Source organism: Sus scrofa, chromosome 17 (assembly GCF_054392235.1).
Source record: "Sus scrofa isolate SSC_HxYL_T2T_F1_AM1 chromosome 17, Sscrofa_HxYL_maternal_Yorkshire_Landrace_v2.0, whole genome shotgun sequence".
NCBI lineage: Eukaryota > Metazoa > Chordata > Mammalia > Artiodactyla > Suidae > Sus > Sus scrofa.
Window position 1 is genome coordinate 67,003,018 of NC_139399.1, and position 13,367 is coordinate 67,016,384.

At 56.3% G+C, this 13,367-nt stretch overlaps 1 protein-coding gene across 1 annotated transcript in view; it reads left to right on the forward strand.

Annotated features, from left to right (window-relative positions):
• The first annotated feature begins 1,638 nt into the window (after positions 1-1,638).
• Positions 1,639-13,367, forward strand: part of ZNF831 (zinc finger protein 831) — a 106,285-nt gene continuing 94,556 nt past the window's right edge. Inside the window, exon 1 of the mRNA XM_005673065.4 lies at positions 1,639-1,753. The gene's annotated coding sequence lies outside the window, so the exon portion shown is untranslated. The remainder of the gene's footprint in view (positions 1,754-13,367) is intronic.

Genomic DNA, 13,367 nt, shown 5'->3' on the forward strand with positions numbered 1-13,367 from the left:
AACCTCCTGCGTGCCCTTCCATCATGGCTCTTTCTTTTCTTTTTCTTTCTTTCTTTTTTTTAATCCATTTTGAGTTTATGAGAGAGATGTTGGAGAAATAGATTTGTTTTCATTTTTTTTTTTAAATTACTCAATGAATTTTATTACATTTATAGTTGTACAAAGGCCCTTTCTGACACGGATGCCTCTCTCAGAGTTCACATGTTTCATGCTTCCATTCCTCTGCCTGCTGTCTCATGCTGTCCAGGATCAGACCTGTCACCTGATCTGTACAGTGCCCAGTGGAGGTCTGGACAGGGCAACAGAGGACTCTTGCACCAGCCTGGGTCAGCACCCAGCCACAGGCTGCTCCCTTCCGTGGGCTGCAGAGGTGACCAGGGACCCCCTTGGGGTGGAAGAGAAGGTGCACTGACAACCCCCCCTCCCCTCCACCCCGGGGCCCTGAGGGATCATCTGCTTCCCTCATGTTCCCTGTCCAGCCAGAACCACAGTCTCAAGTTCACTGCTAACCACCTGGGGCTCCTGAGTTAATAACAAGTCCAGTGTAGCCTAAGATGGCGACCTTTGACCTACCTGGCTCCCAGTATCTCTCTTTGCCTGTCCCCTCCTGCTCTCTGCCTGAAAATGTAGATGTGGGTCAGGCCACCGCTGGGGGTGGGGGGGGTGGGGGAGGGAAAGGAGGCAGGTATGAATGTGTGTGGGTGATGTCACTGGTGCGCAGAGAGGATTCTTTCACCTAAAATCTACACATTTTGGAAATGTTGGATTAAACAAAGTTTAGTAGGATCCTCTTTTGCAGAACTTCTCAGAGCCTTCGCCTGAACACTGAACTATCCCAGAGCAATACAGGATGCAACAGTTCCCAAAGAAATTTGACCAGAGGACTTTTTTCCCCTCCCTTTTTATGGAGTATCTCACGCAACCATTCGGAAAGAATGCCTTGGGAAGTCTCGTCAGGTATGAGAGTGTGCTTCACCCCTCTTCGCTGGCCAGGTCTAAGGTAGCTTCGAAACTAGGAAGGATAAGAGATGGCCAGGTGTGGACACCCAGGTCCTCCTTGGGCGTAATGGCGCTCTGGCTGGAATTTGGGCAAGACCCCGGGGAAGAGAAAAATCCTTCTCAAATGTCTGGGGATCCCCCACGCCGAGGGGGTTGATGTCCAGGACCTGACCCACCTGTCCGTGCTCGTGGCCGTGGGGCTGGGTGGCATGGCTGGAAGAGATGGGGCTGGGGGAGTGCCAAGCAGGCGATGCCCACCCTCACCCACCTCCTCCGAAACCCAAGCGGGGGGTGGAAGGGAGAGAGCGCAGAGAGAGAGAGAGAGAGAGGCAAACAAGTTTCCATTCGTACCGGATGGTTTTGTTTTTTTATCTGTTTGCAAATGTTCAATGTAATGGTTTGAAACCCAGCCGTGTAGCTGCCGCCGCCCACACACAGAGCTGCAGCACACGGAGCTCCAGCAGGCAAACCATCTCCCGGGCGTCGGCCATTCAACCCGAACCCACACCAGGGCAGGCTGCACACTCCCCCCGTGTCCCTTCACCGCCCCACACCGCCTGGGCACCCCCGACACCCCCCACCCTCCACTCACACAATTAAAACAAATGCCAGCCCTCGGTTTCCTCTAGAGAAGCATAGAGAGCAGCAAAGGCAGAGATGGGACGTGCAGGGAGAGAGCTCCTGCCTCGTCGGAGCCACCGGTTTGCAGGAGAGCGCGGCAGCCCCCACCTGCCTGTGGACTGACCACGTCAAGGTGAGAGCGGTCTTTGTGATGTCTTTGTGCTCCTGGAGGTCTGGGAGGCAAGGCCAGATGAAGGGACCTGAATCATTGAGCCTTGTCTGTCGCCTCCCGAGTGATTATCTCAGGCAAGCATGATGGATGCTTCCTCCCCAGCACACGCCCTGGTTTCTGACACAAGCCCCCACTTAGGGCCCCGCGCGAGCTCTGGAAGCAGGGGGCTTCCCGTGCCCCCTCCTCCACCGCTCCGCACAGCCTTCCTCCCGAGCCTGCCATGCAGACGGAGGTCTGACCCTGCCTTGGGCTTGACCTGTTGATTTCCAACTGGGGCCGCTGACCTTCCTCCCTCGAGCGAGCGCTGACCCCGCACCGCGTCCTTGGGGACCCTATGGAACGCGTCTCCGTCCAAGGGGCTTTGGGAAACCTGCTTCCCCAGTGGCCCCAAGCCCGGTAATCAGAAGCAGTCCGACCCAGCTGTCCAGCTAATCTGTATGAAATAGGCTTCCTTCCCAGGAGAAATCAACAAAGTTTAAAATAGAAGGGGCTGGAACGGCCCCGAAGCCGTGGAGCTGTGTGTGTGATGCAACGGCAGAGACGCCCGCACGGGCAGGACTGAGGCCAGACTGCGTGGCTCGCCACCATGTGAGCCAGGAAAAGAAACGCTCCCCCGGCCCATGAAGCCTGCCCGTGGTCGGAGGGGAGCCGAGCCGGGCCGCCGCCGCCGCCGCCGCCGCCGCCGCCGGCAGGTTCAAGGCGCTGGCTGGGCGGGAGGAGAGGATCAAAGATGGAGGCCGAGGGCGAGGCCGGGAAGCGGCGCGCGGGGAGCAGAGAGGCCGGTGAAGGAGCTCCGAGTTCTGTGCAGTCAGGGGATGAATCAGATGGCACAGGTCTATTTTTAGTTGCCAAGATCTGCTGTTACATTTTGCCTGGCATTAATTAATGTCATAGGCGTGTTTCATCCACAGGTTCTGAAGGGCCTCAGCCTGTCCTTCAAACCAGGAGGTGTTGACCTTCACGTGCGGGGCTCGCGGGCCTCAGGGTCTGGTCTCCAACACAAACGTGTGTCCAGAATGTTCTGCTCTCTGACCTGGCCCTCTCCGGGTGTATCCGTTAATCTCCTGGCTCCAGCCCTTGGCTGGCTGGCCACTGGCCAAGGGAGAGCTGCCATTGTTGCGCTTTGTTTTCCAAAAAGGAAAGGCTGTGCAAAGCTGAAATTGGGAAAAAAGAGGTTGGATCAGGGTTTGGGGGCCCACTCTACCACCACGAACAAGAACAAGAACGGGGCTGCTGACTCCCCGAGTGGGGGATGTTGACAAAGCATATTTCCGAAACAGGTTTGGACAAGTGCGATAGTCTAGCAGGAACTAGTTACGGGGCTGGGGTTGATCAGATGTCGGCTGGAATCGTGTCTGGGGTTCATTACCCCGATCACGCCTGTTCATCCTTCACGGCCCGGGCTGTGCATCGGAAGAGCGGTGTAAACGCAGGAGATGTTATGAGCACGGTGCCGCGGTCTCCCAGGCAATAGCAGGGTAACAGCCAGCTGGGGCGCCAAGCGGGAGTGAGGAATGGAAGGCCACGCGGCAGCTGAGCGGTGGGATGGCTGCTTCTGGACATTGGCGACAGTTATTAGGTCGGAGAGAAAGTGTGATGACATCACGGCCCCTAACTGGAAGGACACCCCTCATACTCCCTTAAGTTAATCAGAATATCCGCCCCCCCACCCCGATCCCGTAGTCAGACCCAGCCACTGACAACTTGGCTTCCAGAGCCATGTGTTGAGACCTATGTGTGGTCCTTGTCAAGTTCATTCATGGTGGGTCCGTCCAACGCAGGAGCATGGACAACCCATTGAGTCCCCAGGACACGTGGCTGGCCTCTCTGCTGACCAGAGAGACACAGAGGCGGTCTCTGATGACCCCTGGCCAAGCCACTCTTCAGGTCCTCTGGAAGCATTGCCATCTTTGGATTTCCCAAGTTCTCAGGGAAGAAGGTCAGGCCCCCGAGAGTGTGTAAGCCAGCGGGGCCCTGACCTTGGGCGTTTTGCCAAGAGGTTGGGGTCGATCCTTCTTCCCTGACCGCCGACTCAGGGGTCCCGGGCCCACCCATCTCTGCTGCGTGTGTCTGGGCGAGTGCCGCCCTCGACCACACCACACTCCCTGAGCATGGCTGGTCACAGCCTCTTGCGGGGCCTCTTCAGCAGCCAGCGTTGGGTGGATCTGGGTGGCAAACAGCTGTTTTCGGCCAGAAGAGGTGATGGATGAGCCAGTGGGTGGGCTCTCTGTTGGGAACGAGAATCTCTGGCCCCTTCCAGGTCAGTGTGTCTGAGACCCCACCAGGGGCTGCCACTAGAAAATCAAGAGAAAGCTTCCCCTGGTGCCAAGAACCTGGCGTCCCTTTGCTGCTTTGTAATTTCTTTACGCACAGGGAGGTTGGAGGCCAGAGAGCAGGTGAAGGGATCTTAATCCCAAAGTTATGATTCGAGAATGCCTTGCTCTTACTGCCCAGTGCTGTGCTGGGAAGCGGGCTTTGCCTGCTCTCCCTTAATGCCGGCAACACTCTACAAGGCTGCTGCTGCTGTCCCGACAACCTCTCTCTCTCTTTTTTTTTAAGTTTAATTTTAATTTAAAAAAAAATGTAGGGAGTTTCCGTTGTGGCTCAGCAGATTAAGAACCTGACTTGTATCCATGAGGATGTGGGTTTGATCCCTGGCCTCAGTAGTGGGTTAAGGATCTGGTGTTGCCACAAGCTGCAGCATAGGTTGCAGGTACGGCTGGGGTCTAGCATTGCCATGAGCTGTGGTGTAGGGTGCAGACATGGTTTGGTTATGCCACAGGTATGGCCCTAAAAAGAAAATAGAAAAAACGTTAAATTAGAAAATTTTGACCACACCCATGGCATTCAGAAGTTTCTGGGGCCAGGGATCGAACTCATGCCACAGCAGTAACAATGCTGGATCCCTAACCCTCTGAGCCACCAGGAAACTCCCCTTATGGCATCTTGATGGAGGAGGAGACGGAGCCTTATCTTTTGTGTTTTCTCTTCTTTTTCTTATGGTTGCAACCATGGCACATGGAAGCTCCCAGGCTAGGGATTGAGTTGGAGCTGCAGCTGCCAGCCTACACCACAGCCACAGCAACTCAGGATGGGAGCCGTGTCTGCAACCTTCACCACAGCTCACAGCCATGCTGGATCCTTAACCCACTGAGCGAGGCCAGTGATCCAACCCACATCCTCGTGAATGCTAGTTGGGTTCATAACCTGTTGAGCCACAGTGGGAACTCCATGCATTTTATTTTCAGAACACAAAAATTTTGCCTTGCCCTCTGTAGTATACCCATTGATCTCACTATAAAATAGCACTTTCTCCCTAAAAAAGGCTTGCACTCCTGGGTGAAACACGTGTTTACACTCAGTGTCGACAAGGTGGTTCCCCTGTGGCATGGACTCCGCCCATTCGGCAAGTGCAGGTGTCCCAGCTGGAATAGCCCGAACTCAGCCTATCCGAGGGCGGGCTGCAGAGCCCTGAGCTAGGGCCCCCCTGCCTGCTTAGCACCTTCTGCACTTGCCAGTGACAGTGAGTGAAGGGCGGAGCCCCCTGAGTGCCGCCCCCTCAGAGGATGCGCGCGTGAAGCTCAGCAATTGGGCGGATGATGGGCTCCGGTTGCGTGTGGGGTCCTGCTGTCAGCAGTGCTGTGGGGAAGCCGGACAAAGGTCTGGGGAGGAGGCTTTTGTTCCACGTGGGCTGAGGGCTCTTCAGGGACCCTCACTCCCAAGAAGCCCAGCCACAGGCCCTCCCTACCACCGCCTCTTCCCCTGTGACCGCTGCAGGCCTCACATCCCGAGAGAGCCCTAGAGACGGGCCCTGCTGATGCAAACAAACGGGCCCCTCGCCACAGGAAATGTGGCCTCACACTTGCACGGATAACGCCAGGTTCCTCATAGAAACCAAAGAGGAGCAGGTTTGAGATTTTTAACTAAATTAGGAAACACGTGTTCTCTCTCCCCACCTCTCCCCGCAGCGATTCTCAGCCTACCTCACAAGTAGTCATTGCCCTCTTTCGTACCCTACACTGGGAACCTGGAGTCTTAGGAAATAAAGCCCTGCTCCTCTGGGCTTAGCTGAAAGCTGGGAGAAAACAGGACATTCGTGATAACAGAAACCCATGGGCCCAGGGCCCAGGTAGGGCTCTCAGGAAGGAAACAGGAGGCCTAGTGGAGATTGGATTTCAGGTACACGGTGGCCCTCCTGCAGTATAAGCGTGTTTCCCGTACCCACGGGGCCTCCTCACCGAGCAGGATTATCTGTTGTTTCTTCAAAGCTCAAATTTAACCAGGTATTTTTATGTATTTGTTAGAACTAGAATCCACAGCACAGGGGACCCCCGACGCAAGACTCAGAAACCTCATCTGGGGAGAGTAGGGGCCAAGTTCTCCATCAGACTTGGGTCCTGGCCTCTGGTGAGCATAAGGCAGCCTGCCGTGCTCCAGGGCGCCCAGCTCCTGGCGCATGCTAACCTTTCTGTGCCGGGAGGTCTCCTTGGGTCTGCCCCCTGGGAGCATGATGCAATTTGTGGTGGTCCAGGGGAAAAGCCGAGGCCCAGGGATGCTGGGGGAACCGCCAGGCCCGCAGAGTCAGCCCCTGGCCTGTCTCTCAGCGCTTTCTGGCAGGGGGTGGGTAAGCAGTGGGAGCACTAAGGAAAACTAGGCTTCGGAGGAGCGGTAATAACAGGTTAGCTTGGAAGTGCTCTGTGCTGAGATGGGAACGGCTGTGTCAACACATGCAAATTATATGCAAATACACTCAGCTGGCCTGCCAGTGTATTCGTGGAAGGGAGGCCAGGAGCCCGGCCCTGCCACCCTGGGCTCCCGGTTAGGGCCGGTGTTCCAGACTGAGCACCGCTGGGACCCGGGAAGGTCCACGTTCCCAGGTGCACGGGGTCTGGGGCCGCAGGCCTGTGTGCGTGAGCAAGAGCACACCACGCAGTGCTCTGGGGCGTGGATGAGGATGCGGGGGCTGGTGCGGAGGTGGAGGCGTAAGGGGAGTGGGGGTGGGATCCACTGCTGTGGGCGTGACCTGCCTCCCTGATCTGTGCACACCCTCGCCTGGGGCCCCTCCACCCTCTCTCTGGAGAGGAAGAGGCAGCCCTTACTCTGGGCACCTCCAGCCTATGCGGCCCAGGACTGGAGGCTACTGAGGGGAGTCAGAGCAGAGGTGCTCCCACCGTTAACAGGGACAGGATGTTGGAGAGCTGCCTCCCGGTGGAGCACCTCGAACCTCATTCCCGCAACTGCCTGGTGTTACTACTGCCGCTGCCAGACAGGCATGCACCAGGCTTTGGAAGGCAAAGGAACTTGCCCACAACTAGTGAGAACACAGCCAAGGTTCAACCCCAGCTGCTCCCAGTGTTCCCGCTCTGCCATTTGGCCAGGGGGATGCCTGACCTGGCGCATCAAAGATGGTATTAAAACCTGGATCCTGGGCATGGGCTTTTCAAAGAGGGAGCATTTTGTGGAGAAGCTCTCAGTGGAGATTCACAGCAGTTTGAACTGAGATGTTTTGTGATTTTCGAATTAACAGGGTGGGTTGGCCTCAAATGTTTGGTGCCTGCTGAAGCCTGTATGTTGGGAGATATTCTCCGAGAGAGGAGCGGAGTCCAAGCAACCGTGGCGGGGAGGGGGCTGCCCCAGCCCCTCCCATCTGCCTGCTGAAGGAAGGAGCTTGGTTTAATGGCTAAGTGTGGTGACATGGGGCAGGGCTACCTGGGTCCAAACTGGCCTCACCTGTGCCAGCCTCCTTTTCATTGGCGAGGCCTGTAATGACTGACCCCACCCATCATGGTTCACAGGTGTTGCTGGCTTAGCACCCGATCAGTTGGGCGATGATTTGTCCTTGCTGGGCGCCTGGCACCATCTTAGGTGCTGCAGGAACCACAGCAATGCAAGCAGCGTGCTCTCAGCCTCGGAGAGCTCAGACTGCAGGAAACCAGGCTAAATCCATTACAGTGAGAGGCTGGTAGAGCTGCACCCAGAAAGGGCTGCGGAGACCATGCCACTGACGTGCAGGACGGGGTGGCCCCCTCTAGCCGGCGAGACCACTAAGGAGGTGGCATTTGAATCTGCCTCGATGGACGGTAGGTGCTGTCCATGTGGATGTGGGCCGGAAAGGAGCTCCAGGCTGAGGGGGACAGCAGAAGCAAAGCGTGGAGAGGGATCTGGGAGCAGCCCGTTGTCGGGGGAGGGGTGTCCATCCCCCCCCCCCCCGGGCCAGGCCACCAGCCTGGAGCTGGTGACAAGGGAGAACGGTCCCTGTGCTGTGGGGTTTCGAGGCTCAGCCAGTGAGGACAGGCTAATTGTTGAATTGTAGCTGTGGCGAGTGTGGGCAGGTCTGACCTGGTCAGGGAGCTGGCATCTTCTTGGGCTTCCTGGAGGCCCTCAGAACTGAGTGAGACGTGCAGGTTTGGTGTAAGGTGATGACGTGCAGAGGAAAGGGAGGGACACTGGGACACTTGGGCAGGAGTGAAGGAGCTAAAAGGCCCGGCCTGGCTGGGATGCAGAACAAGTGGGGTTTGAGTTCCCATTGTGGTTCAGTGGGTTAAGAACTGCATTAGTAACCATGAGGTTGTGAGTTTGATCCCTGGCCTCGCTCAGTGGGTTAAGGATCTGGCATTCCCGTGAGCTGTGGGGTGGGTCACAGATGCAGATCCTGTATGGCTGTGGCTGTGGTGTAGGCCAGCAGCTTCAGCTCTGATTCGATCCCTAGCCTGGGGACTTCCTTAAGCCCTGGGTGTGGCCCTAAAATGACCAAAAGGGAAAAAAAAAAAAAAAAGGATAAGCCGCCCTTTGGTTTGCAAAGGCCCTCAGGGTGAAGGTAGGCCCTGGCCTTGGGCTGGCAGTGGGCCTTACACTCAGCTAAAAGCCCGCTCAGCTGCCTCCACCGTCCCCAGCCCACCAAGCCCAGCGGCGCCCGCAGACCCTGCTCCCGAGCTCGGCTCACTTGGCTCCTGTCCCGCTTCCGTCAGAGAACACATGCGCTGGCTCCCAGCCGGTACTCTCCGAGCACTGCCCCCGGGGCCGCATTCTGCACAACTGACCCCAGGAGTACAGGAAGGAGTCAGCAGGACACGAAGCACGCCTGAGCCCGCTGCCTGACTTTTGGGAGGGTCAGGGCCTGCTTTCTGTTCGGCTCCCCTCCCTGGGCGGGCATCTTCACAGGCTGGGCTTCCCACACAGCAGCAGGCAGATTGCTTCCCCCAGAGACTGTGCTCCAAGGCCCACAGGGTGAAGTGCTTAATTGTGCAGGATGCTGCTGGGGCGGCCTGGGTCTCCCGGCTGCCAAGACCTGATTGGGAGGCTGGACGAACCTGCCCGATGGCCTCAGGGCCCCCCGGCCCAGCCTCGGAAGGGAGGGTCCTAGGTCAGATGGCCCTGCCATGCTAGGCTCTAGAGGGACAAGGACCCGCTAGGAAGTGGCTTTGGCAGCCCAGCCTGGGAGAGGGAACTGCCGCCCTGGCATTTTGTGCTGGAGGAAGCCCTTTCCTCGACAGGAGCCGCAGGCCGCCTCTGCTGGCCCGTCATGGCTGAGCAGCTTTGTCCCACACTTGCCTTACCCAGTCCTACTTGGAGCTGGGCTAAGAAAGTTAAAATCTGCCTCATCTCCAAGGAGGGCCCAGAACAGTGACAGAAGCTGACGGATAAGCGGTCACTACAGTCAATGTGCTGTCCTGCCGCGTGAGCCACGAGGTGGAGGCTGCGTGGGGCCCTGGCCGACGCAGAGGCCCCCTGATGCCTGGAAAGCCGGGCCACGCCTTGTGGAGGATGCGCCACTCGGACAGTCTGGATCCGTTTCTCCCACTGTGGGATAGAGAAACCCGCCTCCAGCACAAGGACGTGCACGTGGGTCAGCCGCACAGAACACACACACGACGCTTTGGGGGACCTGTGTGGCCCCGTCGCAGAGCAGCACACGGCAGGGCTCTTTGCTCAGGTGTCTGCGGCAGAAGGAAGGAGACACGTGGTCCCCAGCAAAACGTGCGACGTTTATCTTCTTTCTTTTTCCATCCACTTTCCCTCATCCAGTGTCCCACCCCCGGACTCTGAAAAGTTCCTTCTTCTGTCCTGACCCTATTTCTCTCAACTACTCTCTTGATCTGTGCTGTGTCCTCAACTACTTAGAATGAAGTAGTTTCTCCCGTGGCCTCAAAAGCTCTACATCCCTTGTCCTCTGCACAAACTCTGGCCTCATGTCTAGCATTCTTCTCTTTGCTGTTATTCTGCACTCCCATCAGCCTCTGCTGTTTTAACTTGCCAAGTGAGCGCTTGCCCCAGGACCTTTGCATGTCACATTCCTTCGGTTTAGAACTGCTTGTGCGCAGATTTCCCCGTGGCCGAATCTTTCTTCTAGTTCAGGTCTTTTCACCCGTGTCCTTCCACGCCGTTTTTCTCTCTCCGTCGCACTTCCTCTGTCTGAAGTGACCTCGCGCATCGACGCATTTGTCTTCTTCGTGATTATCTCCTGCTGCAAGATGTCAGTCCACTGAGGACAGGGACCTCTCTGTCTAGTCCCCTGTTCCTTTGACCTAGAATAGGTCTTGGGACCTGATTGCCATTAAGTGTTTGGCGAAGGTGATTTCCCTGTCGCCTTGGAGGGTGAGGTTTTCTGTCTTCATTGCATTTTGGGGTTGAGTTTTGTGCTTGTTCCCCCTCAGTCGTCTTGCTCACGGGTCGGGTCACTGAAAAGACTAAAGAACAGTCTAGTGAAGATAAAACCTTCTCCAGGCAGCGGGAAGTGAAGGCACAGCTTGGACGGCTCTTCGTGGACAGGAAGACAGGCCAGGCTGGGCGCGTGCGTGCATCGCCCTTTCCACCTGCATGTGCCTGCACGGTGCCCACCTTTGCAGGGATGTGCACTTGACACCATCGTGAACAGCCACGGTCTGGTGGTGTGGGTAATGGCCTGGGCTCCGGTGAGGTGGCTTCTGGTCCACCTCTGTGATCTTTAAAATGAAGGGGTGGAAGAATGGCTGTAGGTCCGGGGCTGAATCCTACTGGGAATGATCTCTCTCCTCCGCTAGGAAACCTCATCGTCAGCCTTGAGAGGTGTGCTGGAGGGCGTGGAGCCAGGGTTGCCAGAGAGAAGCTATGGGTGAGGAGTCCTGTTGTGGCTCAGAGGGTTAAAGACCTGCCTAGTGTCCATGAGGATGTGGGTTTGATCTCTGGCCTCAGCAGTTTAAGGATCTGGCATTGCTGCAAGTTGTGATGTAGGTCACAGACGCAGCTTGGATCTGGTGTGGCTATGGCTATGGTTTAGGCCAGCAGCTGCAGCTCTGATTCGACCCCTCGCCTGGGACCCTCCATATGCTGCAAGTGCGGCTGTAAAAAGCCAAAAAAAAAAAAGAAAGTATGGATGAGCCGTGTGTTTCCCTGGTGTGCCACCAAAGACCCTGAGGTCCTTAGTGCTTAGAAACAAGTCCTGCAGGGAGCTGGGACAGTGGTCCCTGTGCCCCCGGGGAGAGGGGGCCTGTGGTCAGGCAGCTGTTTCCTCCGGGTACCAGTGGGATTCTGAACTCGGGGAACTGGGCGCCTTACAATTTGAGCTCTGCTTTCTCCCAAAGAGGACTTGGGGGGCGGGGGGTGGGGGTGGGGGTGGGGCTTGCAGTAGGAACACAACCGGAGGCTGGGACAGTGGGGAATGAAGCCAGCATGTGAGACCAGAGGCCACCCAGAGGAAGAGAAAATCAAATCCCTGGGCCCTCTCAGGCGCGGACTTGGATTCGAGGAATTGTCCTCATTCGGTTTCACAAGGACAAAAGGATTCTTGGCTGGGGAGGAGCAGCTGGCAGAGGCTGATGTACAAATCTGTGTTTTAATCTGTTTATTCAAATGTTTAAACATATTGTTTTTGTAAATACATCGGAAAGACACTGATAGCTAGTCTCCCAAGGGGTGGGGTGGGGACTTAGGCTTTCCATTTTGTTCCCCATCTGGACCAGTGACCTCTTCCCCTTAAAAAAAAAAAAAAAAGAAAGAAAGAAGAAAAAAGAAAACAAACTCCTTATGTAAGAAACTTTCGAGAGCGAGAGGGAAGAGGGAAACCAGTTTTTCTTGTTATAGATGAGATGTGAGGCTTTTTCTTTCTGGTCTAAAAAATTAATCTACAGAAACAGTGGGCGACACCCACAAAAATCACTGCAGGTGCTGAAAATGATTTCGTTTTTACACCTGATGATTAAAAGTCTGATAGCCCAGGGCTCGAGAGCCCCAGCACATCTTCCTAAACAGGGTTGCAGTTTACAGGGAAACAGAATGCCCCCGTCTGTGCGGGTCCCTCAGCCACTTTCCTCCTGTGTGGCTCCGCGAGGGCACAGTCAGGGCCATGGTCTGGGGAGGTGAACTTGGCAGGGAGCTACGGTGGGAGAACACTGGGAGCATCGTGTGCGATGGGCCTGGGAGGCTGTGAGTCTTTCCCCGGACGCACCGCCTTCCCAGCCTGGTGCGAGCAGGAGCCAGCTTGACAGCGAATCTCCACCAGTGAGATGGGGGCTGTTCTGGAAAGCGGGGGGCGTCCTTCACCGCACAGGGAGGGACACAATGTGGGGAAACCGTCTTGAGCGGCAGAAGGACGTCGTCTTGGCAAACTTCTGCCCTCTGCCCTTTGAGCCCCACGTCATGGCAAGGGGCATCTTTCTGCTTCCTCCCTCGGCCCCCTGGGGCCGACACACAGCCTGTCTGACCTGCCGTTTCCCAAGACGGCCGCGCAGGCCCTGGGTGCCGTCTCCTTTAGAAAAAGTTTCCTTCTGTAACTTTAGGTGGGGCTAGCAAAAATTTTTTTAATAAAGCATAGTTGATTTACAACCTTCTGTCACTTTCTGCTGCACAGCAAAGTGACCCGGTCACACCTGGGTACACACTCCTTTCCGCATGTATCTTCCATCACGTTCCACCACAGAGACTGGATATAGGTCCCTGTGCTGTACAGCAGGACCTCATTGCTTGTCTAAGGGTACCAGTTTGCATCGACTCATCCCAAACTCCCAGTCCACCCCACTCCCTTAAAAATTTTTAATAACCTTTTTATTTGGGAAGACTTTTCAGTTTATGGGAACATGGCAGAGTTGGCACAGAGCATTCCCACATTCCACGGTGCCCATCTCGAGCGCCTCGCAGGCACACGTTCACAGCAGAGGGGCAGACACTGGTGCCTTCCTTAGACATTCGCGGTCTTTCCCTGAAGGCTGGGTTTCTGTTTGAGCGTCCGCGTGAGAGTTGAGTGATGCCTTTGCCGACACCTTTAGAAAAAGCGAGTGCCCGGGGAGTTCTCGTCGTGGTTGTTACCCAAGTGCGTCCTGACCACAGCACCTGTGATTACAGCTTGCGACCAATTAAATGATGAAAAGCAACTACAGAGAAGATGCTGTGCCGCTTGGGGCAGGGGTTCTCGGCAGGCTGGGGTCCAGCCCTTTCCCTTCCCGCCCCACTGGAAGCGGGGGCACCGGTCACATCCCCCAGAAAGCCGGCCCTGGAGTCCCAGCCAAGGCCAGTGGCCCTTCCACAGTCCAACAGCGCCTCCCTCCTCAGCAGGAGGAGGCGGAGGTGAGGGAACTCGGGTGGGTGGGTGGGGGAAATAACG